The sequence below is a fragment of the Bufo gargarizans genome, chromosome 3 (genome assembly GCF_014858855.1).
Source record: "Bufo gargarizans isolate SCDJY-AF-19 chromosome 3, ASM1485885v1, whole genome shotgun sequence".
In the NCBI taxonomy this organism is placed as follows: Eukaryota; Metazoa; Chordata; class Amphibia; order Anura; family Bufonidae; genus Bufo; species Bufo gargarizans.
The window spans coordinates 513,302,877-513,330,046 of NC_058082.1; the positions used below are offsets into that span (position 1 = coordinate 513,302,877).

Here is a 27,170-nt window from a genome sequence, read left to right on the forward strand (position 1 = left end):
CCAGGGATGGATTTGGCCTGACAACAGGCAATGGACTGCAACTTAGGTGGAAGTGGGACCCCCAGTCGCCATGACTTTACAGCTTTTTTCAGGCGGATGCAGGTTTATTTTTCAATCAAGTGATTAAGAAATTTGCTAGTTACACCATTCTCTATTAAATTAAATGAAATTGGGTGAGAGTACAGTGACTGTTTTAGGACCAAGGTAATTTTTGTTTTTAATGTAGTTTGAGACTGGCACTCCCCCGTATGGAATAAATATCAATCGTGGCAGTATTATCTGAGTGATTCACAATATTTAATATATCACATAAAATACAATCTTAATATTTAATATATTGCATAGAATACAAACATATAGTGAGACTCAATAGTTGATCCTTAATAATTGCTGCAGCAACAAAATAGTTAAAATAATACCTAAAAAAGCTAAAAATCTAATAAAAAGTCCAAACAAACTTCCCAAAAAGGGGGGGGTGACCATAAATCCTAGGTGGGAAATAGCAAAAGTGTCCTGCACAGACCCAAGGTTATGATGTAATTTGTCCAATCAATATATTTCCTGTATCTGTATTGGTCTCCTTTTACCTTATATTGGGCTTATTTTCTTATAAATAATGTAGCAAAAGAATCGTATGATAGATCGCTCTCCAATATTCGGAAAATGTTTGATTTAAACACAAAGAGCATCTGGTTTTTACTCATGGTGACTTTCGTGTTTCCCGCGATCCAAATGATCGGTTTTTACTCACGTATCTTTCGCATTTCCCGCTATCCGAATGTTCGGTGTCCCACTTAGCTCATGCGCCACTGCTGCCTCTCGATCATTAAACCAACATCTCGAATCTGGTCATGTGACCGAAGTGTGTAATCGCGAGAAGTGGACTTGTACTGACCGATTTAAGTGGCTGATCTTCCGGACCTTTCTGTGTTGGAGCGCTCCAATTTTTATATAAGTTTCCGGATATTGGCACACGGACTTCCAGTGGGGATATCTTGTTGGGGATGTACTTGATAGGCCTTAATAAATGTGCTCCTTTGTGTTTAGCACTCCTTAAGTTCCATACAATTTCTTCTAATTTGCTGAAATTGATCTTTAGGACTTTGTTAAAGGGGTTTTCCAGATTATTTTTTTTAAATGATGACCTATAGTCTCAGAATTAAAGGGGTTGTCCACTACTTTATTATTGATGACATATCCTCAGTGCAGTGGATGGAGCGGATTACTGAAGGGCTGCGCTGCTCTTCAGTTACCATCTCCATCCTCTGCATTGTGGACGGAGCTGTATAGCTCCAAAGCTACTCTGAAACAGCTGATCAGCAGGAGTGCGGGGTGTCAGACCCCAAAGACTAGATATTTATGGCCTGTTGTGAGCCAGTGATTGGCTGCAGCAGTCTTGTGTCGGTACTCTGGTACGATATTGCTGCAGTGTTGCAAATAAAAACATCTGGGGGCATCGGAGCAGGTGTAATGGAATGAGAGCAGATTGAACAGGTAATACTTATTTTCTTATTTTATTAGTAAATATGAGAAACTTTGTAATATATGATATTACAGAAAAATGCCTCATTCTCCACTTATCAGACTTCTCTTTCAACCTTCCTCCCGCACTAAACACTCATTCTTAGTTTACTGATAAAATTAGGAGTTTCTCCACACACAGATCAGTTTATATTTGCTGTCCATAGAAATCTAAAAGTAGGAAGAAGGAGGGGGATACGAGGGAGGAGGGAAAAGCTGCAGAGTGATGAACGCGAACACAAAAAAACACTGCTGCTCCGGCTGTCCTACCCCACCCAACATGATCACAAAATGTGATGTTTTGTACACTGACGGAGGAACTTTGTCCGTTTGTATGTGACGCCATTTGCCACGCTTAAAACTCCCTCTGAGATAACAATGGGGGCTGGATAGGGCAGTACAGAGAGAACAAACTGAGCCCATTCTGTCTACGGTTCTAATCTGCCTGCCCAGAATTCCATGGGGTCAGGGAACATGGTATGTGCCGGAGAAAGGCCAGCGTACAAACAGGACTGCACCTGGTTGTTCAGGCGGTATATCTCCGTCCTCATTTGCGACAGCCTGTGTCACCGCCAGTTCTGTGAGAAGGTCTGACAGACGTTCTTCTCTACCTCTTGTATGACGTACTTTGTCAGCTCCTTTCCTTCTGCCAGGTGTCACTTATTTAGACTAATCGTCTTCCTTTATATTCCCTCCCATACTGCCTCACTTTGCGGTTTATACTACTTCTTGGATGAAGTGTTCACTGCTGGAGGCTGCTGCTGCTATTTGCTCAGATAAGTCTTTTTCTTTATTGTGTTTCCTTGCTGGCTCGATTCTAGGTGACCCTGACTCCATTTGTATTCAGTGCAGGGAGCCGGTGGTCGTGTCACCTCACTATTATAGGGTTTTCAGGTGTCACACAGTCTTAGGTACGTGGGCATGCAATCGTCTACCATTGAGACCCTTGCATGTGCATAGCAGTCAGGGAGAGCTCTTAGCACCTATATGCTCCTTAGTTTGGGATAAAGCCAGTCGGTCTTTATTTATAAGTTCCAGCTATCTGCAACTTCCCCCGTGACAGCCTGGCATGGTACATGGTGAAACTGCTCCATCATGTTGATGATACTGGTAGCAGAGATGGTGGGAATTGGGTGACTGAGCATAGGGAAGAGACAGGCCTCCTGGTCAGGCAAGTAAGTGGCAGACAACTGCTCGTGAAAGCTGCGCCAAGCTGCGTACACAGTGTATCCTTGTAATAAAGCAATTTGGCCTCCCTTTTGGCAACAGTACAACATTCCCCATTTTGTTTTGATAAAGAGGTTCTAAAACTAAGGCTATCCAGTAACCATCAGTCGATTATACATACAGTATGTGTGGCGAAAATAACCTCGCCACTGGGTTTTGGAGGGGCCTGTTTGCTAGCCTCTTGCCTCAGGATTATGGCCCATATCCTAACTTTGAAGAAGAAGACAAACCGGCCGCACAGCTTAAATCTGTGGAACTGTTTTGGGCAGGAAAGCCATGCTTGCGGCCAGCCAAATGTGACTTCCATGGAATTCGGGAATCCCTGCTCGGATCTGGGTGATTTTTGGATTTGTTGTTCACCCAGATCAGAGCTATCCATGGATGTATACATTATGGGGATATGTGGGGTTTTGAGGTGTTTTCTGTGTTTTGGGAAAAATGTGTGGTTTATGTCTGTGAGTGATTAAGTTAGCCCATTATGTTTGGTAATTGTATCACAGGCAGAGCCCAATGTGTTTTGGTAATTGTATTTTGTTGATTGCGTCAAAGACAATGCCCATTGTATTTTGTTGATTGCGTCAAAGACAATGCTAGTGTGTTTGTTGAATAGGGTTAGTTTTGTGTTTAAACTGTACAGGATTGGCTGCTATGTCATGTCCTCAGTATGTCATGTGTATATAAGTCAATGCTGTGTGTTCAATAAAGAGTTCCTGTTTTACATTCAACATAGAGCCTCGTCTCATGTGTGTGGGGATTGCTATACGTGTATACTCCCCTTGCTATTACTCCTAGCACTTGTAAGAGCTGTTCCTTTTCCTGGTTCCTGTGGTGGTATCGGTGTCGAGCGGACTGCTTGGAGTCCTTGGGAGGCACTGGGAGCATCCATCAATGGAGGTACCCAGTCGGGATGTCAGGAGATCCTTTCGAGTATGTTATTACATATGCAAGCAAGCATACAATTTGCCATTCTTGCCACTGTGCCCAAGGACTCAGTGAGTGCATGACTGGCATCTCGGATGAGCTGCCATTGTCTGACCTCAAAACAACACATGCTCCATGGTGAGGTGGACCAGTGCATGAAAAAATCATTCACCACTTTACACTGCTCATACAGACACTCTAGCATATGCAAGGTGGAATTCCAGCAAGTTGGAACATTGCGCATCAAGCAGTGCAATGGCAGACTGTTCTGTTGCTGCAAGTCTATGAGGGAGACGTTCTCCACCACATAGAAACATAGAATGTTTCTCAAAACAACACATGCTCCCTGGTGAGGTGGACCAGTGCATGAAAAAATCATTCACCACTTTACACTGCTCATACAGACGCTCTAGGATATGCAAGGTGGAATTCCAGCAAGTTGAAACATTGCGGATCAAGCAGTGCAATGGCAGACTGTTCTGTTGCTGTAAGTCTATAAGGGAGACGTTTTCCGCCACATGACAGTTCAAGGCAAGGATGGCTTTTTTGGAGAGATAATGGCAGCTAGGTATCTTTGAACAAGGCTGTGCACATTACAGACAGCAGAATCCACTAACTGGCATGGCAGCGACTGTCCCGACAGCAACTTGGTCAGGTGGGAATTGAGCCTGTGCACCAGTGGATTGCTAGGCGTGTAGAGTTTTTTCCTGGCCACACATTCCACTGTTGATGGTTGATGACAGAGCGGAGAAGGAGGTGGAGTTTGAGTTGGAGAAGAAGTAACTGATGATGACTATGACAAGGACACTGTACTGCACGTGGATGCATCCTGGCTGGCGCATAGGGGGCTGGGAGAAGAGGGACACTCTTGTTACTCTAGCTGGTGGCCACTTCTATTTTACCATAGTAATTGGTGATGCTGCATTATGTGTTCTAATAGAGCCATGGTGCCTACGTTTGTGTTTGAACACCCAAGACTTATTTTAATCCTGCAGATCTTGCACATGGCAAGACTTATGTCTTCTAACACTGTGGAGAAAAACTGGGAGATATTCACACACTCTGCACATAGCTAGAGGCAGCCAAGATTGGCTTAGTAAAAAAATATGGGATGGTCACTCATATATGGAATTATAGGACACTTTATTAAACATAGATTAAAATTATATATGATAAAAATTACAATACAATAAAATAATCTATTAAAACAGTTTGACAAAGCACAATATACTTGTTCCCTATCAAAGCACAATGTACTTGTTCACACTATAGACAATGATGTATTCTGTGGGAGAACCGTTTGAGCAGATACTGGTGACTTCAAAAAAACTTCTCTCCAATATTCCCAATTGGGCCTATCAGGTCCTGGGTATAATATATGTGTTACTAATTTGTTTGGAGAGGAAGGTTGGTGCGAACAGTATCCGTCTGTTTAAATGGCCATTTGTCCACCAACTTTATACAATGGCAACATACACCAATTCATATAGTTTGTAAAAAACTTGGTAAAGTTCTGTCCTATGTTCAGTTGAAAGATCACACCGTTATGCTGATCCGTAAGCGTTCATTTGCTGAAGCGAGAGGTTATTTGCTAAATAGCTGATACAGTTCGTTTGCTAAATAGCTTGATGAAACACCTCCTAGTGTTATACCCACTTGTGTGGGCTTACCTTTATTCGCGCCGCTGGTGGCACTGAGGAAGGGGAAGCGTCTCCCCGAAACGCGTCTGGCGTCAAAAACTTTTGGATGAATACCCCGTCTTCTTATACAACCTAGTGCACTATAAAGAAAAAAAATCCTTCAACTCTATAACAGAGGACTGCAATACGTCATCTATCAGCGCCTGTGAACAAAGGTCCGTGATCCTCACACCGGACTGTGATCCAATACCATCTGTGAGAGACACGTGGGACGCGAACAGCTCCATACCCGGGACACCGACTCATACAACGGAGCAAAGATTCGGCAGCAAGTCCCCATTAGGCCAGTGGCGCGAATAAAGGTAAGCCCACACGAGTGGGTATAACACTAAGAGGTGTTTCATCAAGCTATTTAACAAACGAACTGTATCAGCTATTTAGCAAAGAACCTCTCGCTTCAGAAAATGAACGCTAGCATATTGCAACAGTTAGCAGACGGCTGAATAGGAAACTGACACAATTCAAAATACTACTTTTTTGGAGTCACCAGTATCTGCCCAAATGGTTCTCCCACAGAATACATCATTGTCTATAGTGTGAACAAGTACATTGTGCTTTGATAGGGAACAAGTATATTGTGCCTTGTCAAACTGTTTTAATAGATTATTTTAGTGTATTGTAATTTTTATCATATATAATTTTAATCTATATGTTTAATAAAGTGTCCTATAATTCCATATATGAGTGACCATCCCATATTTTTTTTACTATTGATATCAGAATTTTGAGGGGTGACTCAATTTTGGTTTGGAGCACCTATCCTGAGAGAATAGAGGTGAGCGGATCTCTTTTTTTCAACTTTTTTTCAAAGATTGGCTTAGGTCTTTCATGTTTTGAGCCTCTACCCACAGTATAGATGGCATCTCCAGTTCCTGAGCATACCATAATAGAAGCAGATCTGGCCCTTGAAGTGTTTTGGGAAGTTGGGAGGTTGCCTCTGTTCTTTAATGGCACGGCCACCATTAATAATGTGGCACCTATTGGAAGCCAAGGAGAACTGTGGCCTATTACTACTACTATTACTACTACTCCTATCTGGAGGGCTGGTGCCGCTACTAGCTACATTCTGACTTTTGGATAATGCTGCATGGGTCTTTCATTCTTTACTCTTTATTTTCCAGACATTTTATTATGAGACCTATAAATGAAAAGTCACAGGTTTGGTAAACAGAATATGGCTTAGGCAGGGTGCTGAATCTGCTTAAAGAGACCAGTCCTGTATGGAGACTTACTGGAGGTACTCAATGGTATGGAGACATATTGACAATGCTCCATTAGAAATGATTATGCAAAGAGGTATTGCCCAAGCAAGAGGATTTTGACTTATAGGGAGCCACTTCAAATTAATAGAGTCGGTGAGTTGGTTCTCTTTCTGGGGACATACAGTGGATATAAAAAGTCTACACACCCCTGTTTTAATGTCATGTTTCTGTGCTGTAAAAAAATGAGACAAAGATAAATCATTTCAGAACTTTTTCCACCTTTAATGTGACCTATAAACTGTACCACTCAATGGAAAAACTAACTGAAATCTTTTAGGTGGAGGGAAGAAATAAACAAAACAATAATAATATGGTTGCATAAGTACCCTTTTATATTCAAAATCATGTTAAATAGGAGTCAGCATACACCTGCCATCATTTAAAGTGCCTCTGATTAACCCCAAATAAAGTTCAGCTGCTCTAGTTGGTCTTTCCTGAAATTTTCTTAGTCGCATCCCACAGCAAAAGCCATGGTCCACAGAGAGCTTCCAATGCATCAGAGGGATCACATTGTTAAAAGGTATCAGTCAGGAGAAGGGTTCAAAAGAATTTCCAAGGCATTAAATATACCATGGAACACAGTCATCATCAAGTGGAGAAAATATGGCACAATATTGACATTACCAAGAACTGGAAAAAATGGATGAAAAGACAAGAAGAAAACTGGTCTGGGAGGCTTCCAAGAGGCCTACAGCAACATTTAAAGGAGCTGCAGGAATATCTGGCAAGTAATGGCTGTGTGGTACATGTGACAACAATCCCCCGTCTTCTTTATATGTCTGGGCTATGGGGTAGAGTGGCAAGACGAAAGCCTTTTCTTACGAAGAAAAACATCCAAGCCAGGCTACATTTTGCAAAAACAAATTTGAAGTCTCCCAAAAGCATGTGGGAAAAGGTGTTATGGTCTGATGAAACAAAGGTTGAACTTTTTTTGCCATAATTCCAAAAGATATGTTTGGCCAAAAAACAACACTGCACATCACCAAAAGAACACCATACCCACAGTGAAGCATGGTGGTGGCAGCATCATGCTTTGGGGCTGTTTTTCTTCAGATTGAACTGGGGCCTTAGTTAAGTTAGAGGGAATTATGAACAGTTCCAAATACCAGTCAATATTGACAGAAAACCTCCAGGCTTCTGCTAGAAAGCTGAACATGAAGAGGAACTTCATCTTTCAGAATGACAACGACCCAAAGCATACATCCAAATCACCAGAAGAAGATTAAAGTTTTGGAATGGCCCAGCCAGAGCCCAGCCCTGAATCCGATTGAAAATCTGTGGGGTGATCTGAAGAGGGCTGTGCACAGGAGATGCCCTTGCAATCTGACAGATTTGGAGTGTTTTTGCAAAGAAGAGTGGGCAAATCTTACCAAGTCAAAATGTGCCATGCTGAAAAAACGCAGAGGCACACAAGATTGTCATCCGCGTGTCCGTGTCCGTTTTATTCCTATAATTTGCATTGCAAACCTGTCTTAGACTTTTTTTTACCTTCCTTTATGTGTGGTGGTCCTCCAAAAATAAAGGAAGACACACGGAAAAACGGAAATGAATCACGAAACAACGGAACCCAATTTTGCGGAACGGAACACAACAACGGTTGTGTGCATGAGGCCTAAGAGTGTGCACACTTATGCAACCATATTATTTTATTTTATTTTTTTTCTTCACTTTACCTAAAAAGTTTTCAGTTTGTTTTTATATGTCACATTAAGGCCTCATGCACACGAACGTTTTTTTTTAAGGTCCGCAAAAACGGGGTCGGTAGGTTCGTGATCTGTGACCATTTTTTCGTCCGTGGGTCTTCCTTGATTTTTGGAAGATCCACGGACATGAAAAAAAAGTTTTGTTGTCCGCCTGGCCGTGCAGAGCCAAACGGATCCGTCCTGAATTACAATGCAAGTCAATGGGGACGGATCCGTTTGACGTTGACACAATATGGTGCAATTGCAAACGGATCCGTCCCCATTGAATTTTAATGTAAAGTCAGGAGTCCCTTTTATACCATCGGATCTGAGTTTTCTCCAATCCGATGGTATATTTTAACTTGAAGCGTCCCCATCACCATGGGAACGCCTCTATGTTAGAATATAAAAGTCCAGCAATACAGATAGCGAGCTTATACTAAAACGGGGTATCAATATGTATCAACAGTTAGTCCAGCAAGAGTACCCTGTTTATCCATTAAGTAACTAAATTTAATAGGTAAGTTCAGAATTTACATATATACAGACAAAACAGTTCTATGCAAATGATCCATGTAGAGGCCAGAATATGGATACCTAAGATACAGGTATACACAGGCGGGAGGCCGGGGAAAGTTATCCCTAGCACTGATTCCCTGATCTGGTCCTCTGCCCAGGGACGTCTCCTGATGGTGGGGGCGCCCTGTCCCCGTACCTGAACTCCAACTCCTAATTATCCCTGGTGAGGTGAGTGATGGAGTGGGACGATATACGTGGTGTCTAACATGGAAAACAAGCACAGATAGGAAAGGATAGGTTACAAAGGTGTCCACTGTATACTGCCCTCATGGCGTAACCAGGAGGTACAGGGCCCACCTAGAAGATAAAATATACTAACAAAACGCACAATTGGGTATAGATATATTAAGATAATTATAGATGACCTACAAACCCCGACGCGTTTCACCCAAACGGAGGGTTCATCAGGGGGTTACGTGTAGTAGGTATGCAAAGATAATGGGACCATTGCCAATGGTTATGGCCGCCCCAGTTCAGTGATGCGTGCGTGCATATATAACAGGAATAGACAATCCTTTATGACACTGCAGACCCACAGTAATGAAACGATTGCCAAATGGCAGTTTACATACGTTTTTGGCAGCGTGGTGAGTGAACTCGACTACCAACATACACACTGAAAAAATAATAGTAGACAAATTGGACCCAGGTTAGTTCAGGTAGGATAACAAGCGATAAATGCCCATAACACTGAGTATTGAATGTGAATAGATACCTGAGGTTGGCAATAATATATTGCAAACAAGGTCGTTCCTGAGGAGGCTCATAGATAGGAGCATATGCACCTGACTGAAGTGCAGCACGAAAGATATGCGTGCCCCAGTTTAGTCACCCAGGATGCCGGGTTACCCACCCAGAGGATACCTAAAAAAATTTTTTTTATATTGTATGTACCTCAACATACACTCAGGGCTAGACATACATTACAGATAGTAAAGAGACATTGTCTGCTACTTACATGGTGTGGTCAGTGGTGTGGAATAATGGGTCTGAGGTGGTGATCCTCAGTTTAGCCCTCCCTTTTAACCCCCCAAAGCCCATACACAGGTGGATATCTAATTAATTAAGGTGTGGCCGAAAGAGTAGGGCGTGCCAGGGGGAGGCATGCTCATTAATGAGGTTGTGTAGATGTCATGACCTGGTGGATACAAGATGGAGGTGCCCCATGCTGTCCTATGTAGTTTGTAATCGGCCAGCATGTGTGCTTGGCCCGCACGCCGGTATGCGTGTCAACGTGGACCGCACACCGGAAGTGACGTACATGTATTCACCATCAAACCGGAAGTGCGGTGTATGCGTGTCAGCTTGACACGCATACTACCGCTGATGTCGACCAGTTGATGATGCGCCGAAAACGAGGCTGTCCTGGTATATGGAGACAGTAGGCAAAACATGTATAGATGAAGGTGCCCCATGCTAACCTACGTAGTTTGTTATCAGCCAGCATGTGTGCTTAGCCCGCACGCCGGTATGCGTGTCAGCGTGGACCGCATACCGGAAATGACGTAAATATAGTCACCATCATACCGGAAGTGCGGTGTGTGCGTGTCAGCTTGACACGCATATTACCGCTGATGACTACCAGATGATGATGCGCCAGAGTTATATGATGACAGTGGGCTGAACATGTATGAATGGTCAAACAGTACACATACATGATGGGGGATAGTCTGTGGTCCGGTTGGGCCAGGTCGCAAGGGTTGCAAGTAATGGGCAAAAGTAGGGGACATGTATAGGGTGGGGCATGAGGAGTTTCTGTGCCAGAAAAGATGCACACAGAGCTGTTACTGTACATGTATATAACTACTGACGTACAAAGAAGATATATACAGAGAGCTCCCTTCAGGATAACAAGGAAGCCCCATACAGGGTATGTCACTGTGAATAGACATCCCATTAAATGTAACGTTCGGGTACTTTACGTACCCAGGCTATACGCCAGGGAATTAAAGATATTACTGAGGTCAGAATTGCAGGGGGGATGGCCACCTGATAGGGGATACCCCACTAACAAGGCCAGATCAGTGAAGCAAGGGGAAGTTAATGACAGAATGGAGGTCACCATTCATGTCATAAGGCAATGAGAGAGAATGAGCAGTTATAGAAAGCAAGAGAAAGTCAAGCGCTCGTTAAGTCCTCGGGGTGATTGGGAGCGAAATCTATAAATCCACTCGCTCTCCTTCTGTAGGATACGTCTGTCCAAATCACCGCCTCTTGGAGAGGGGGATATCAGTTCAAGGACAGTGAAGCGAAGGCAAGAGGGATCACCACCATGACAGTCATTTACATGAGTAGCCACGGGTGTGGGCTCTTTTTTGATGACGTCATTAACGTGTTCCAGGATTCTTCTCCTGAACTCACGTATCGTCTTGCCAACATAATCCATAGGGCATGGGCACTGGCAGAGGTAAACCAGCCCACTGGATAGACAATTAACAAAGTCCCGGACCTGGAACGTTTGACCAGTGACCGAACAGGTGACAGACTTGGTGGTTCGAACATATTGGCAGGCCTTGCACCGACCGCATTTGAATATACCGATGGGTTTCCGGTTGAGCCAAGAGCCAGCCTTCTGAGGTGGTGAAAAATGGCTGTGAACCAGATGGTCCCTAAGGCTCCTACCTCGCCTATAAGAGACCGACGGATATTTGCTTATGATATCTGAAATATCAGCATCCATTTGTAGGATCGGCCAGTATTTCTGTAGGATTTCTCTGGTTTCACGGTTGGCGGCATCGAAATTGGCGATGATACGTGCCGGTTGAGGATCATCAGAGGTACGTCTTCTAGGTACCAGGAGTTCAGTCCGTGGTCTAGTGGATGCTTTCTGAAAAGCCTCCCGCAGAATATCCCTCGGATACCCCCTTGCCAAAAATCTATCTTGAAGCTTCCCGGCCTCCTGAAAAAAGGAGGAGTCATTAGAGCAGTTTCTCCTCACTCTTAAGTATTGCCCCTTGGGTATACCTCGTCTGAGAGGGGCGGGGTGATAGCTGCTCCAATGGAGAAGAGAGTTGGTGGCCGTACTCTTACGATAGATATTTGTTAGAAGACTGTCACCCACCTTAGTGACCCTTACATCTAGGAAGGTAATGGATTCATAATCCCATTCACAGGTGAATTTAAGACCAATACTATTAGCGTTAAGGTCTGTGACAAACCGTTTAAAGCTGAGGGGATCACCCTTCCAGACTATAAACACATCGTCTATAAATCTGGTCCAAAATTGGATGTAGTCAGCCCACCAGACGATGTGGTCCGGAAAAACCTGCGTGTCCTCCCACCAGCCCAGGAAGAGGTTGGCGTATGACGGAGCACAGGGACTGCCCATCGCCGTCCCCCTGAGCTGGTGGTAAAACCGTGCATTGAACAGAAAGTAGTTGTGGTTAAGAGTGAACGTCAAGAGTTCACGGATGAAAACATTATGCAAAGAACAGTGAGTCCCTCTGGTTTTGAGATAGTGATCCACAGCCCTTAACCCATGCTCATGTGGTATAGAGCTATACAGAGCCTCGACGTCTATGCTGCCGAGGATGCATGCCGGATCCAGATTCAAGGTATTAATTTTATTGAGGAAGTCCATCGTGTCCCTCGTGTATGCGGGGAGGGACACGACGAACTCCCTCAGAATCTGGTCCAGATAAATGCCACTATTTTGTGTCAGGCAGTTGACGCCTGACACAATAGGACGGCCTTTTAAAGGGGAGGTACCCTTGTGTACTTTGGGTAGGCCATAGAAAGTAGCGACCAAGGGTTTCACTGGTAATAGAAATGTGTATTCAGTGGTGCTAATGACCTTATTCTGTAGACCCGTGTTCAAGATGTTTTTGAGTTTACCCAAGTAAAGAGCAGTAGGATTGTTCTGCAGTACCTCATACCCCTCCCTGTCTTTAAGGAGGTCCAGGCACATATTTTTATATAATGGGGAGTCAAGGATGACAAGGTTGCCACCCTTGTCTGATGGCTTGATCACGATCGTGCTATCCCTTTCCAGTGACCTAAGTGCCTCCATCTCTGACACTGAGAGATTGAAGGACCTGGGTCTCACATGCCCCAGCTGGTCAAGATCTCGTGTGACCAGCTGGAGGAAGATGTCAATATGTTCTGAACTCAGTGGAGGCGGCATTCTACTGCTTTTGGGCCGTAGCTTGGTGAACGGGCCTGTGCCCGGGATGCTATTGTGCTCACTGTTGAGATCCACAAGGTCCTGCAGACCCTCATAGTCAGTCTCTTCCAGGCCCAATCTTAGGCACGTGTCCCTGTTGGAGTTCTTAAAGAACTTGTGCCATTTTAGCCTTCTGCAGAAGAGATGGAGGTCCTTGGTCCAGGCAAAGGTACTGAAGTCCGTGGTGGGTACGAACGACAGTCCCCGCCCGAGGACCCCCATCTCCTCAGCACAGAGTGTACGGGCAGAGAGATTAATGACTTGGAGGTCATCTGCAGGCTCTTTACTCAGCGATTTTTTCGAAGTGAATAAGGCATCCCTCCTTTCTCTAAAAAAGAGGAAGAGGATGAGGAAGAGGCACAGGCAGCGAGAGCTTGCGGCTGCTGGGATGGGATGTTTTGAGAGAGGCCAGAGGGAGGGGACGGCTGGTATTCGGGGGGAGGGTGTTGATGCCCATGACCCCGATAGCTTCCGCCCCTGCCTCGATATCTGCCTTGTCCTGACCATCGCCGACCACCTTGTCGTCTGGGGTCAGAGCGACCGCGATTCGAGGGTGCGTATCGTGGTTTAGGTCGAGAATCAGTATCGGAAGTATCCACGTCCGAAGATGAGAATTCAGATTCAGACGGCTGATTCTGTGTAGCAGTATATGCCCGATTTTCTCTAAAGTCGCCTAAATCTCGCACAAATTGTTTGTGCTTGCGTTCCTTTATGAGTGATTGGAACCTCACAACAGCTGATTGTAGGGATGCCTCCCTTCTGGAAAAGTCTGGGTCTTCCTTCAGTTTAAGAGCCGTATCTATTTGTTCCTTCAATTTCTTGGAGGTGTTTTCAAATAATACTCTCTCTTCGTCCAATAGTAACTTCATGAGGGACAAAGAATTATGAGTCAGGGTCTCTTCCCATTTAGTCAAGAATCCTGGTGAGGAGATTCTGTCAGCAGGCCGTATACGGATACGGAGTCCCCGTGGGACAATTTTTTGCTCAAGATAGCTCTCAAGTGACTTTATCTCCCACCAGGATTTGATATTGTCTTTATAATAGGTGTATAGATCACTAAACACCTGCTTGCTTGATGCTGACTGGTCAAGTGTGGGGACGCCCCTATCCGAAAAGACATCCCTTGCTTCATTCAGCAGATCATCAGTAAAGATAGTTCCCGTTAGGAATGTAGCCATAGCAAAAACAAAAATGTAAAAGTCCAGCAATACAGATAGCGAGCTTATACTAAAACGGGGTATCAATATGTATCAACAGTTAGTCCAGCAAGAGTACCCTGTTTATCCATTAAGTAACTAAATTTAATAGGTAAGTTCAGAATTTACATATATACAGACAAAACAGTTCTATGCAAATGATCCATGTAGAGGCCAGAATATGGATACCTAAGATACAGGTATACACAGGCGGGAGGCCAGGGAAAGTTATCCCTAGCACTGATTCCCTGATCTGGTCCTCTGCCCAGGGACGTCTCCTGATGGTGGGGGCGCCCTGTCCCCGTACCTGAACTCCAACTCCTAATTATCCCTGGTGAGGTGAGTGATGGAGTGGGACGATATACGTGGTGTCTAACATGGAAAACAAGCACAGATAGGAAAGGATAGGTTACAAAGGTGTCCACTGTATACTGCCCTCATGGCGTAACCAGGAGGTACAGGGCTCCCAATCACCCCGAGGACTTAACGAGCGCTTGACTTTCTCTTGCTTTCTATAACTGCTCATTCTCTCTCATTGCCTTATGACATGAATGGTGACCTCCATTCTGTCATTAACTTCCCCTTGCTTCACTGATCTGGCCTTGTTAGTGGGGTATCCCCTATCAGGTGGCCATCCCCCCTGCAATTCTGACCTCAGTAATATCTTTAATTCCCTGGCGTATAGCCTGGGTACGTAAAGTACCCGAACGTTACATTTAATGGGATGTCTATTCACAGTGACATACCCTGTATGGGGCTTCCTTGTTATCCTGAAGGGAGCTCTCTGTATATATCTTCTTTGTACGTCAGTAGTTATATACATGTACAGTAACAGCTCTGTGTGCATCTTTTCTGGCACAGAAACTCCTCATGCCCCACCCTATACATGTCCCCTACTTTTGCCCATTACTTGCAACCCTTGCGACCTGGCCCAACCGGACCACAGACTATCCCCCATCATGTATGTGTACTGTTTGACCATTCATACATGTTCAGCCCACTGTCATCATATAACTCTGGCGCATCATCATCTGGTAGTCATCAGCGGTAATATGCGTGTCAAGCTGACACGCACACACCGCACTTCCGGTATGATGGTGACTATATTTACGTCATTTCCGGTATGCGGTCCACGCTGACACGCATACCGGCGTGCGGGCTATGCACACATGCTGGCTGATAACAAACTACGTAGGTTAGCATGGGGCACCTTCATCTATACATGTTTTGCCTACTGTCTCCATATACCAGGACAGCCTCGTTTTCGGCGCATCATCAACTGGTCGACATCAGCGGTAGTATGCGTGTCAAGCTGACACGCATACACCGCACTTCCGGTTTGATGGTGAATACATGTACGTCACTTCCGGTGTGCGGTCCACGTTGACACGCATACCGGCGTGCGGGCCAAGCACACATGCTGGCCGATTACAAACTACATAGGACAGCATGGGGCACCTCCATCTTGTATCCACCAGGTCATGACATCTACACAACCTCATCAATGAGCATGCCTCCCCCTGGCACGCCCTACTCTTTCGGCCACACCTTAATTAATTAGATATCCACCTGTGTATGGGCTTTGGGGGGTTAAAAGGGAGGGCTAAACTGAGGATCACCACCTCAGACCCATTATTCCACACCACTGACCACACCTTGTAAGTAGCAGACAATGTCTCTTTACTATCTGTAATGTATGTCTAGCCCTGAGTGTATGTTGAGGTACATACAATATAAAAAAAATTTTTTAGGTATCCTCTGGGTGGGTAACCCGGCATCCTGGGTGACTAAACTGGGGCACGCATATCTTTCGTGCTGCACTTCAGTCAGGTGCATATGCTCCTATCTATGAGCCTCCTCAGGAACGACCTTGTTTGCAATATATTATTGCCAACCTCAGGTATCTATTCACATTCAATACTCAGTGTTATGGGCATTTATCGCTTGTTATCCTACCTGAACTAACCTGGGTCCAATTTGTCTACTATTATTTTTTCAGTGTGTATGTTGGTAGTCGAGTTCACTCACCACGCTGCCAAAAACGTATGTAAACTGCCATTTGGCAATCGTTTCATTACTGTGGGTCTGCAGTGTCATAAAGGATTGTCTATTCCTGTTATATATGCACGCACGCATCACTGAACTGGGGCGGCCATAACCATTGGCAATGGTCCCATTATCTTTGCATACCTACTACACGTAACCCCCTGATGAACCCTCCGTTTGGGTGAAACGCGTCGGGGTTTGTAGGTCATCTATAATTATCTTAATATATCTATACCCAATTGTGCGTTTTGTTAGTATATTTTATCTTCTAGGTGGGCCCTGTACCTCCTGGTTACGCCATGAGGGCAGTATACAGTGGACACCTTTGTAACCTATCCTTTCCTATCTGTGCTTGTTTTCCATGTTAGACACCACGTATATCGTCCCACTCCATCACTCACCTCACCAGGGATAATTAGGAGTTGGAGTTCAGGTACGGGGACAGGGCGCCCCCACCATCAGGAGACGTCCCTGGGCAGAGGACCAGATCAGGGAATCAGTGCTAGGGATAACTTTCCCCGGCCTCCCGCCTGTGTATACCTGTATCTTAGGTATCCATATTCTGGCCTCTACATGGATCATTTGCATAGAACTGTTTTGTCTGTATATATGTAAATTCTGAACTTACCTATTAAATTTAGTTACTTAATGGATAAACAGGGTACTCTTGCTGGACTAAATGTTAGAATATACCATCGGATTTGAGTTACATCGTGAAAACTCATATCCGACAGTATATTCTAACACAGAGGCGTTCCCATGGTGATGGGGACGCTTCTAGTTATAATATACTACAAACTGTGTACATGACTGCCCCCTGCTGCCTGGCAGCACCCGATCTCTTACAGGGGGCTATGATACGCACAATTAACCCCTCAGGTGTAATTGTGTGTATCATATCCTCCTGTAAGAGATCAGGGGCTGCCAGGCAGCAGGGGGCAGACCCTCCTCCCTCCCCAGTTTGAATATCATTGGTGGCCAGTTCGGCCCCCCCTCCCTTCCTCTATTGTATTATCATTGGTGGCCAGTGTGCGGCCCCCCCCCTCCCTCTATTGTATTTATATCATTGGTGGCACAGTGTGCGGCCCCCCTCGCCCCCCTCCCTCCCTCTATTGTATTTATATCATTGGTGGCACAGTGTGCGGCCCCCCCGGCCCCCCCTCCCTCTATTGTATTTATATCATTGGTGGCCAGTGTATTTATATCGATGGTGGCACAGTGTGCGGCCCCCCCCGGTACCCCCTCCCTCTATTGTATTTATATCATTGGTGGCACAGTGTGCGGCCTCCCCTCTCCTCCCCCCCTCCCGATCATTGGTGGCAACGGAGAGTTCCGATCGGAGTCCCAGTTAAATTGCTGGGGCTCCGATCGGTAACCATGGCAACCAGGACGCTACTGCAGTCCTGGTTGCCATGGTTACTTAGCAATATTAGAAGCATCATACTTACCTGCTGGCTGCTGCGCTGTCTGTGACCGGCCGGGAGCTCCTCCTACTGGTAAGTGACAGGTCTGTGCGGCGCATTGCTTAATAATCTGTCACTTACCAGTAGGAGGAGCTCCCGACCGATCACAGACAGCGCAGCATCCAGCAGGCAAGTATGATGCTTCTAATATTGCTAAGTAACCATGGCAACCAGGACTGCAGTAGCGCCCTGGTTGCCATGGTTACCGATCGGAGCCCCAGTGATTAAACTGGGACTCCGATCGGAACTCTCCGCTGCCACCAATGATATAAATACAATAGAGGGAGGGAGGGGGGACCGGGGGGGGGGGGGCGCACACTGTGCCACCAATGATATAAATACAATAGAGGGAGGGAGGGGGGCCGGGGGGGGAGCGCACACTGTGCCACCAATTATATAAATACAATAGAGGGAGGGGGGGGCTGGGGGGGCTGCACTGGCCACCAATGAAATTGAAACTGGGAAGGGAGGGGGTCTGCCCCCTGAGGGAGGGGGGTCTGCCCCCTGCTGCCTGGCAGCCCCGGATCTCTTACAGGGGGCTATGATACGCACAATTAACCCCTTTAGGTGCGGCACCTGAGGGGTTAATTGTACGGATCACAGCCCCCTGTAAGAGATCGGGTGCTGCCAGGCAGCAGGGGGCAGTCATGTACACAGTTCGTAGTATATTCTAACTAGAAGCGTCCCCATCACTATGGGAACGCCTCTGTGTTAGAATACACTGTCGGATCTGAGTTTTCAAGAAATGAAAACTCAGCTCAGAAAAAGCTTTTATGCAGACGGATCTTCGGATCTGTCTGTATGAAAGTAACCTACGGCCATGGATCACGGACACGGATACCAATCTTGTGTGCATCTGTGTTTTTTCACGGACCCATTGACTTGAATGGGTCCGTGAACCGTTGTCCGTAAAAAAAATAGGACAGGTCCTATTTTTTTGACAGACAGGATACACGGATCACGGAGGCGGATAACAAACGGTGCATTTTCCGAGTTTTCAACGGACCCATTGAAAGTCAATGGATCCGCAGAAAATCACGGAAAACGGAACAACGGCCACGGGTGTACACAATGGTCGTGTGCATGAGGCCTAAAGGTGTTCTGAAATGATTTATCTTTGTCTCATTTTTTTTACATCAAAGAAACCTGACATTTTAACAGGGGTGTGTAGACTTTTTTTTATATCCACTGTACCTCTTTGCATATTTATTTCCCATGGAGCATTGGCAATAAGTCCAGTAAGTCTTCATATAGGACTAATCTCTTTAAGGTGATTCAGCACCCTACCTAAGCCAATTTCAAGGCATCACACTGAGCAAGTGAGAATTCTACTCTGTACTGGAGAGGGGAAAGCACCGAAAGCCGCTGTCTATGGATGGCTATCTGGTCTGGTTATCCTACCTTGTCAAATCCTAAGGCTTGTTGGAAAGTTGGATTTTAACTCCTAAGGAGCCATTTCCAATAGGTGGTGCTGGTGAAATGGTTCTCTTACTTGAGAGATACCTCTTTGCATATGTGTACACAGATTATTAATTGGTACTAGCAAAAGTGCAAGTGTTTTTCTGTAATTTAAAGACACAAACACAATTTAATGTGCCTCCCATTCTAAAAACACATTGCATGCTGGTATTGACAATTTATTATTGCAGTATTGCTTTTTCCTGTAACTACTGTATTTTTCGCCCTATAAGACGCACCGGCCCATAAGACGCACCTAGGTTTTTTGGGAGGAAAATAAGAAAAAATATATATTTAACCAAAAGGTGTGCTTTTGGTGGGTTTGGAACTAATGGTGGTCTGTAGATGGCACTATTACTGGGGATCTGGGGATGGCACTGTTATGGGGGATCTGTGGATGACACACTGTTATGGGGGGATCTGTGGATGACGCACTGTTATGGGGGGATCTGTGGATGATGCACTGTTATGGGGGATCTGTGGATGATGCACTGTTATGGGGGGGATCTGTGATGGACACTGTTATGGGGGGGATCTGTGGCTGACACTGTTACAGGGGGGATCTGTGGCTGGCACTGTTACAGGGGGGATCTGTGGCTGGCACTGTTACAGGGGGGATCTGTGGCTGGCACTGTTACAGGGGGGATCTGTGGCTGGCACTGTTATGGGGGATCTGTGGGTGGCACTGTTATATATGTGCCGCCCCCAGCCCATAACAGTGCCTTCCACAGACCCCCCACCCCTTAACAGTGCCATCTACAGATGTTCCCCATAAAACTGTCATCCACAGACCCCCCCCCCCCCCACCGCCGCTCCAGTGCTGCAGTATTGAAATATAAAATATCTCATTCAATTAAAAGTGATTACACATGCCCCCTCACTCCTAATATTACCGTACATCCTAACAGCTTCTGTACAACCCAGGCAGGCAGGCCGGGCGGCCGGTGCGTCACTCACTGACGTCACTTGCCTGCGCCGCCTGCTTCATTCATAAAGTAGGCGGCGCAGGCACGTGACCTCAGGGAGTTACGCTGCTGCCCGCCTGGCCTGCCTGCCTGGGTTGTACAGAAGCTGTTAGGATGTACGGTAATATTAGGAGTAGGGGGGCATGTGTAATCACTTTTAATTGAATGAGACATTTTATATTTGTATAGTGCAGCACTGGAGTGGCGGGGCCGGACTACAATGACTGCACCGCCCCGCTGCAATTGCCAGCCCCCAGCTCCTCCTCCCAGTCCCTCCCCGCTCTCGCATACATCGCAGCCAGCGATGTAAAAATGTCAGCATTCGCCCCATAAGACGCAGGGGCATTTTCCCCCATTTTTGGGGGGGGGGGAAGTGCGTCTTATGGGGAGAAAAATACGGTACTCATTCTCTCGCAGTAACACGTTTGATAACAGGTATGAAAATGTTGTTATTGAAATATTGGTTTTGTTGGAACTACCGGCGCCTTGCAGTCATATGCAACACATTCGGTAGCATGAGTATAATGCACTGATATGCCCAATTACACTGATTTTTACAAGAAAATGCGCAGCTACTCAACGTTTGGAGCAGAATGTATGCTTTTGGGGTGTTGTAATATACCTATGAACTATAGAAACTGGATGTGTTAAGCAGAAAAAAGTTTTCTGCAGTTTTTTTTTTGTCTTACAGGATTTTGTAATGCAATACTAGCCGCCAGCAGCTGTATTAAACACACACTATCTCTATATGCTTTCCCTGATCAAAGTCCCTAAAATATACCCAATTATATCTCCCTATTCTCCCCTATAGTGTCCCTATCACACTACATTACTGGCTTATTTCAGTAGTAGCTTTTTGTTAGACACTGACACAAGAAATCCTTCTAGGTCGCAAGCTACACCAATTAGGGAAAGCCCTCCCTCCACTTCCTCCCATTGTCAAGTGTTCCTCCATCTTCTTCCTCCCTCCTGGTTTTTCCACCAATTTTCACAGCAAAATGACTCTGGGCACCATTTTTACATCATTTGTCCAAAGCGAATCTAAATCTTATTTGGTGGATTAATTTTTCTGAAATTCGTAACAAATCCAAATTGTTTAGAATGTATTTGCTGATCTGTATTCCCTTGCTTCAGCATAGATTGTGTCTCCAGGCGGCATGTGATTGCTGAGCCTCAGTGGTCATGTGCCGCTCGGAGAGATGTCACCACTGAGGCCAGTGAATGGTTGGATCGATCCACGCAATCCGACCTGAAGCAATGGGGAGGGGAGTCTCCTGTCATTCACTATTTTTTATCTTTTTTTGTTTGTAACTTTGTAACTCGGTATAATAAAGTCATATTTCTGACCTTTGCAAAGTTATTATATGCTATATATTTTTCAATGAATTAACAGAGAATTTATTCAAGGTATTCACTTTCAGGGGACACACTTTGGGTGCTTTGGATTTCTAGGAGCAAATCCTATAGCTATGAATTCACGTGGACTGTAAGAGCAGGTGGCAGGTCTACAATAGGCCAGAAGTGACTGCTGTGGATATTGCAGTTCATTGTTTATTTGACATATGTACATATAGGCATGGATGTTTTCCATAGAGTTTGATCATGTAAGGCCTCACAGCTGAAGCACCATGAGGTATATGAAAATGGTTCTATTTATCAAACCTCACAAAGAGGAAAAAATACACAGCAAACTAATGGGCTTGTATATCTTTCATACTACAATGGCAAACATCTTTCTCCCTGATATGCTAATCTGCTGAACAAAATGCAAGACTTTTTCCATGATGGTGCCATACACTGAAGCAAATATAGCAATCTGCAACGGCAAAGATGGAAAGTCCCTTATAGCAGAAGTATGCTTGTATGCCTAGAATATTGTGTTGCCAGCAAAGGTCAAACTGAACCAAGTGAGGAATACATTAAACATTATTTTCTGGATCATATTTCCCACACAGCTGTGAAGGGGCATTTTGCTAAGTCACGGCTATAAAAAGCCTGAGGATTAAGCGTTTCTTCAATAGTGAAACAAGTCTGGATAGCTCTACAGGTTCTCCATGAATCTGGGACTTGCTCATATTTCACTTCATTGCAACATGATGTGGGTGGCAATGTACCCTTTAGGCTGAGTACTTTTGGATAGGAACGTTTAGAGCTAAAATTCAATTTGTGCCATATGATGCCTAGAACAATATTAGTGGGTATCACATGAATCAACAACATGAAGAAAAGGCATTAAAATAAATGAAAATTGGGAACATGTGGTAAAGTTAATGTCCACTTTTTATCAACATGTTGTTTTTTTTTATTCAAAAACTCTGTGCTGATTAAAGGGGTTCTCAAAGACCAATGGTCGGGGGGCCAGATATGGTGCAAAAAAAGTGTTCCAGCTACAACATTGAACTTCCTCCTCTGGTCTCCGCTGGACTGGAAGTGTGAACAATGTTTTTTTTTTTTTTTTTTTTGTTTTTTTTTTGCCCAGCCCCCTGATTATTGGTTGTCTTTATAGCAATCTGAGCTTTTTTTTTTCTGACACAGAGCTTCAAAGTCCTGGCACAGACATAGAATTTGAAGATAACATTCAGCAGCCCGTAGATGGAGCATGGACGCTTACTGCTCACTGCATACTATTGAGTTCAATGTACAAGCCGTAAGCTCCAAAGCTCCCTCTAGTGGTGGCTGCTGTTAGCTAGCATGTTGTGTTCTAGATTGATACTCATGTAAAAGATTTGGAACTCTGTATAAATGCTATGAAGATGGATTGCTATACAGATGAATTAAATGGGGGCACACATTTACAGTAAAAATAAAAAAAATAAACCATAATCACCCTCACTAATTTGCTGCTGCCGTTTAAAGAGGATCTGTCACCACATAATGGGGTGCAATCTGCAGGCAGTATATTATAGAACAGGATGAGCTGAGCAGATTAATATATAGTTTTTGGGGAAAAGATTCAGTAAAACCTGTAATTTATCCATTTATAGCTCTGCTTTTTCTACCTCCTGTGAAGAGCTATTGGTACAGGAGCTATTGGCTCAGCTTCTCCTGCTCTGTAACATGGTGCTCTTAGACTGCACTGCATTTTTTGGTGACAGGTCCTCTTTAAATGTTCTACAGTGTAATTAAGCTCCCGCGCTCTTAGTGGTGCGGTAGTAATGCAGCGGTATCGCGCAGCTGCTCACAAAGTGGTATACAAGTTATACTGTATTTATTTGTTACTGTGCTTCACTTATTTCCCACACTTATGCTGTTTCATCTGATCAGCGTTGCAATGTCCCAACTCCGTAATACCTAACACTATTCTAATAGTTCTTACCTATCTCCACTGGGCCGTTTTCTTCCATATCTCGGTATGATGACGGAGTCATGCCCCGGCCTGTGGCATTTCTCCTCGTGAATTGTTATTCACTCTTCTCAAGTGCACAGTAATTTTACTTGTAACAGGTAACGGGTACCAACTGAGGCCAAAATTGCAACCTGACTCGTTTCGGAAAGAAGCGCTTTTCTTCATCAGGGATCTCTGACACCATACCGAGATCTCTGAAGCCAGTTATAAGAACCCCTTGGAGGGAAATAGCAGATAGGCACACTCATCCGGATACACGTGCAAGAAAACAGCCCTGTGGAGCTAGGTAAAAACTATTAGAATACTGTTTGGTATTGCGGAGTTGGGACATTGCAACGCTGAACGAAGTGTGGGAAAGTGAAGCGCAGTAACAAATAAATATAACTTGTATACCTCTTTAAATTTTTTAGCCCCTCTTGCTCTTCACTTCTTGGCCCTGGCTTGACATTTCAGAAATGCCAGGAAAAGACCCACTCAGCCAACGGTAGTGGTGACCTGCCTTAGCCAGTGATTGTGCTGCGCCAGGACCAGGAAATGAAGAGAAGCCAAGAAATGAATGGCAGCAGCTGGGGATCGATGAGGGTGAGAGTAGTTTATTGTGGCCCATTTTTCTAATGTCTTTCTCCAGAAATAAATGAGCACGGAATTTTGAACCAATTAAGAAAAAAAGGTATTGGACATTCACTTTAAGGTCCCATTGAGACAACCATAACAGCTGAATGTTAGGATCTGTATTAGGGCTCATGTGCACGACCATATGTATTATGAGGTCCGCAAAAACGGATCCGCAAAAAATACGCCCAAATAGAACAGTCCTATCCTTGTCCGTAATGCGGACAATATTAGGACATGTACTTTTTTTTGTGGAATGAACATACGGAAACAGAATGCACATGGAGTTACTTCCGTTTTTTTACGTACCCATTGAAATTAATGATTCCGCATACGGTCCGCAAAAAAAACGGAACAGACACGAAAGGAAAATACGTTTGGGTGCATGAGCTCTTAAGCCTACAACACATGGAACCCATATGATTCTATTACATGGAAGCTAGTTTGCCACAGAACCCTATATAGCCTGGGCCAGTTTGGGGGCATTTTAGCAACCTAATAAATATTGATTGACAGTTATGGAGACCTGTGTTGCTGAAGGGCACTATGTGAATGTATAGGGCAAGAGTTTGACTTTCAAATGTCATATATAATCAGTAACATTAGTATAGGGCCAGTAATACATAGTGCTGAGTGCGAATATTCAAATAGCGAATATTAATCGCAAATATTGTCACTTTGTGAATTCGCAAAAATTTACATTTTTTTTTTCATCAGTAACCTCCCTTCTTGCTTTTGGGCTAACGAGAAGGCTGCAATGTCTTTGTCTGAGCTTAGCAACATCCCCAGCAACCAATAGGAAAGTTGCCTACCTCTTACTACAGTCGTGGCCAAAAGTTTTGAGAATTAAATAAATATTGGAAATTAGAAAAGTTGCTGCTTAAGTTTTTATAATAGCAATTTGCATATACTACAGAATGTTATGAAGAGTGATCAGATGAATTGCATAGTCCTTCTTTGCCATGAAAATTAACTTAATCCCAAAAAAACCTTTCCACTGCATTTCATTGCTGTCATTAAAGAACCTGCTGAGATCATTTCAGTAATCGTTTTGTTAACTCAGGTGAGAATGTTGACGAGCACAAGGCTGGAGATCATTATGTCAGGCTGATTGGGTTAAAATGGCAGACTTGACCTGTTAAAAGGAGGGTGATGCTTGAAATCATTGTTCTTCCATTGTTAACCATGGTGACCTGCAAAGAAACGCATGCAGCCATCATTGCGTTGCATAAAAATTGCTTCACAGGCAAGGATATTGTGGCTACTAAGATTGCACCTCAATCAACAATTTATAGGATCATCAAGAACTTCAAGGGAAGAGGTTCAATTCTTGTTAAGAAGGCTTCAGGGCGTCCAAGAAAGTCCAGCATGCGCCATGATCGTCTCCTAAAGAGGATTCAGCCTCGGGATCGGAGTGCCACCAGTGCAGAGCTTGCTCAGGAATCGCATGCAGGCAGGTGTGAGCGCATCTGCATGCACAGTGAGGCGAAGACTTTTGGAAGATGGCCTGGTGTCAAGAAGGGCAGCAAAGAAGCCACTTCTCTCCAAAAAAAACCACCAGGGACAGCGAATATATGATGAATATTTTACCAAATTTTTTGTGAAATTCGAATATTGCCCCTGCCGCTGATCACTAGTAATACACTGTGTAGTTTCTACCAAATATACTTTTTCATTTTAGCTTTTCTTTAACTGTCTCTTTAACTTTCTTTAACTGTCTCTTCTTGTGGAAGTGTTTACATCTAAGACAACCCATATTTGTAGTCAGTAATATTATCAAGGGGTAAATACTTCCAGGGCTATTCTTCAATCTCCAGCTCATATCTAGAACTAGAAAATTAATAGGAGTCCGTTGGGGCTGCAAATATAATTCTATCATAGCATAAAGGGTTTGTATCATCTCAGACAATAGGGGCATATTGCTAGGATATGCCCCCATTGCCTGTTATTTCCGTTGGCTCCATAGAAATGGGAGTGGTGGCCGCGCAAGCGCGGTGTGCTCCCATTTATCTCAGCATCGTCCATTCATCTCAGCATTTTTGGTGGCCCTATAGATGAATGGGAGCACACCGTGCTCGCGTGGACTACGCTCCCATTTCTATGGGGCCGACGGAAATAGCAGAGCCAGTGCTCGGATATTTTCGGCGGCCCCATAGAAATAAATGGAGGGCGGCTGCGCATGCTAGATAGAGAAGACCCACACCTATCAGACAATGGGGGCATATCCTAGAAATATGCCCCCATCGTCTAAGATGGGAATACCCCTTTAAGAAAATACAGTAGTATAATACAGTATAAAGGGGTTGTCTCATCTCGGCCTTTCATTGCAGAGATGGGAATAATCATTTGTTTGGCCATTTCTGTGACCCCTACTTCCCTGGCCAGTGTTTACTATGGTTATTCCTATCTTAGCCATGAAAGGCCTAGATGGGACAAACCCTCTAAAGTATATTACGCAAACTGTAACTCAAATTTGTACTCAATGTAAATGTCTACGATTGAACATTAGTTTGAGTCAAATTCTTTAAATATATATAGCTATCAAGTGGTAATATTCTGGCTGTGTGTAGCTGCCACTAGGGTGAATCTTATGAGTTTACTGTATCTGACTTATATATTAAACTCCATAATAAAACAGTAATCCGTAAGTTCCTCAGACCCCAAAGTGGCAAGATCCAGCATTTTATCTACTAGTCAACTAGCTCTATGTCTGTGCATGGGATTTGTAATTCTGTATCAGAAAAACTAAGCAGACTTCCAAATGAAGCATACTTTCCTGCAGAATCTGGGCTTCTTCTCTCCACAGCAATCTATCCTGAAGATAGTTCATTAAAACCCTGGCACGACCCCTTAACTTTATTTTTCTGTTCACATAGATGTATGATGGGCTGTTTTCTTTGCGGGACAAGTTGTACTTTCTAATTGCACAATTTACTATTTCATATGATGTAGAAGAAAGCTGAAGGAAAAGTGACCTGTTACCTTCATTTTCCAGGTCAGTTCAATTATAGTGCTAGCACATTTTTATAG

At 44.4% G+C, this 27,170-nt stretch overlaps 1 protein-coding gene across 3 annotated transcripts in view; it reads left to right on the forward strand.

Annotated features, from left to right (window-relative positions):
- SMPX (small muscle protein X-linked) overlaps positions 1-27,170 on the forward strand; it is a 121,173-nt gene that overhangs the window by 9,981 nt on the left and 84,022 nt on the right. Inside the window, exon 2 of one of the 3 annotated variants that reach the window (XM_044283961.1) lies at positions 27,093-27,135. The exons of 1 other annotated variant lie outside the window; for it this stretch is intronic. The gene's annotated coding sequence lies outside the window, so the exon portion shown is untranslated. Of the gene's footprint in view, positions 1-16,269; positions 16,294-27,092; positions 27,136-27,170 lie in introns of those variants that run through there. One more of the 3 variants, XM_044283962.1, reaches the window with a different exon arrangement.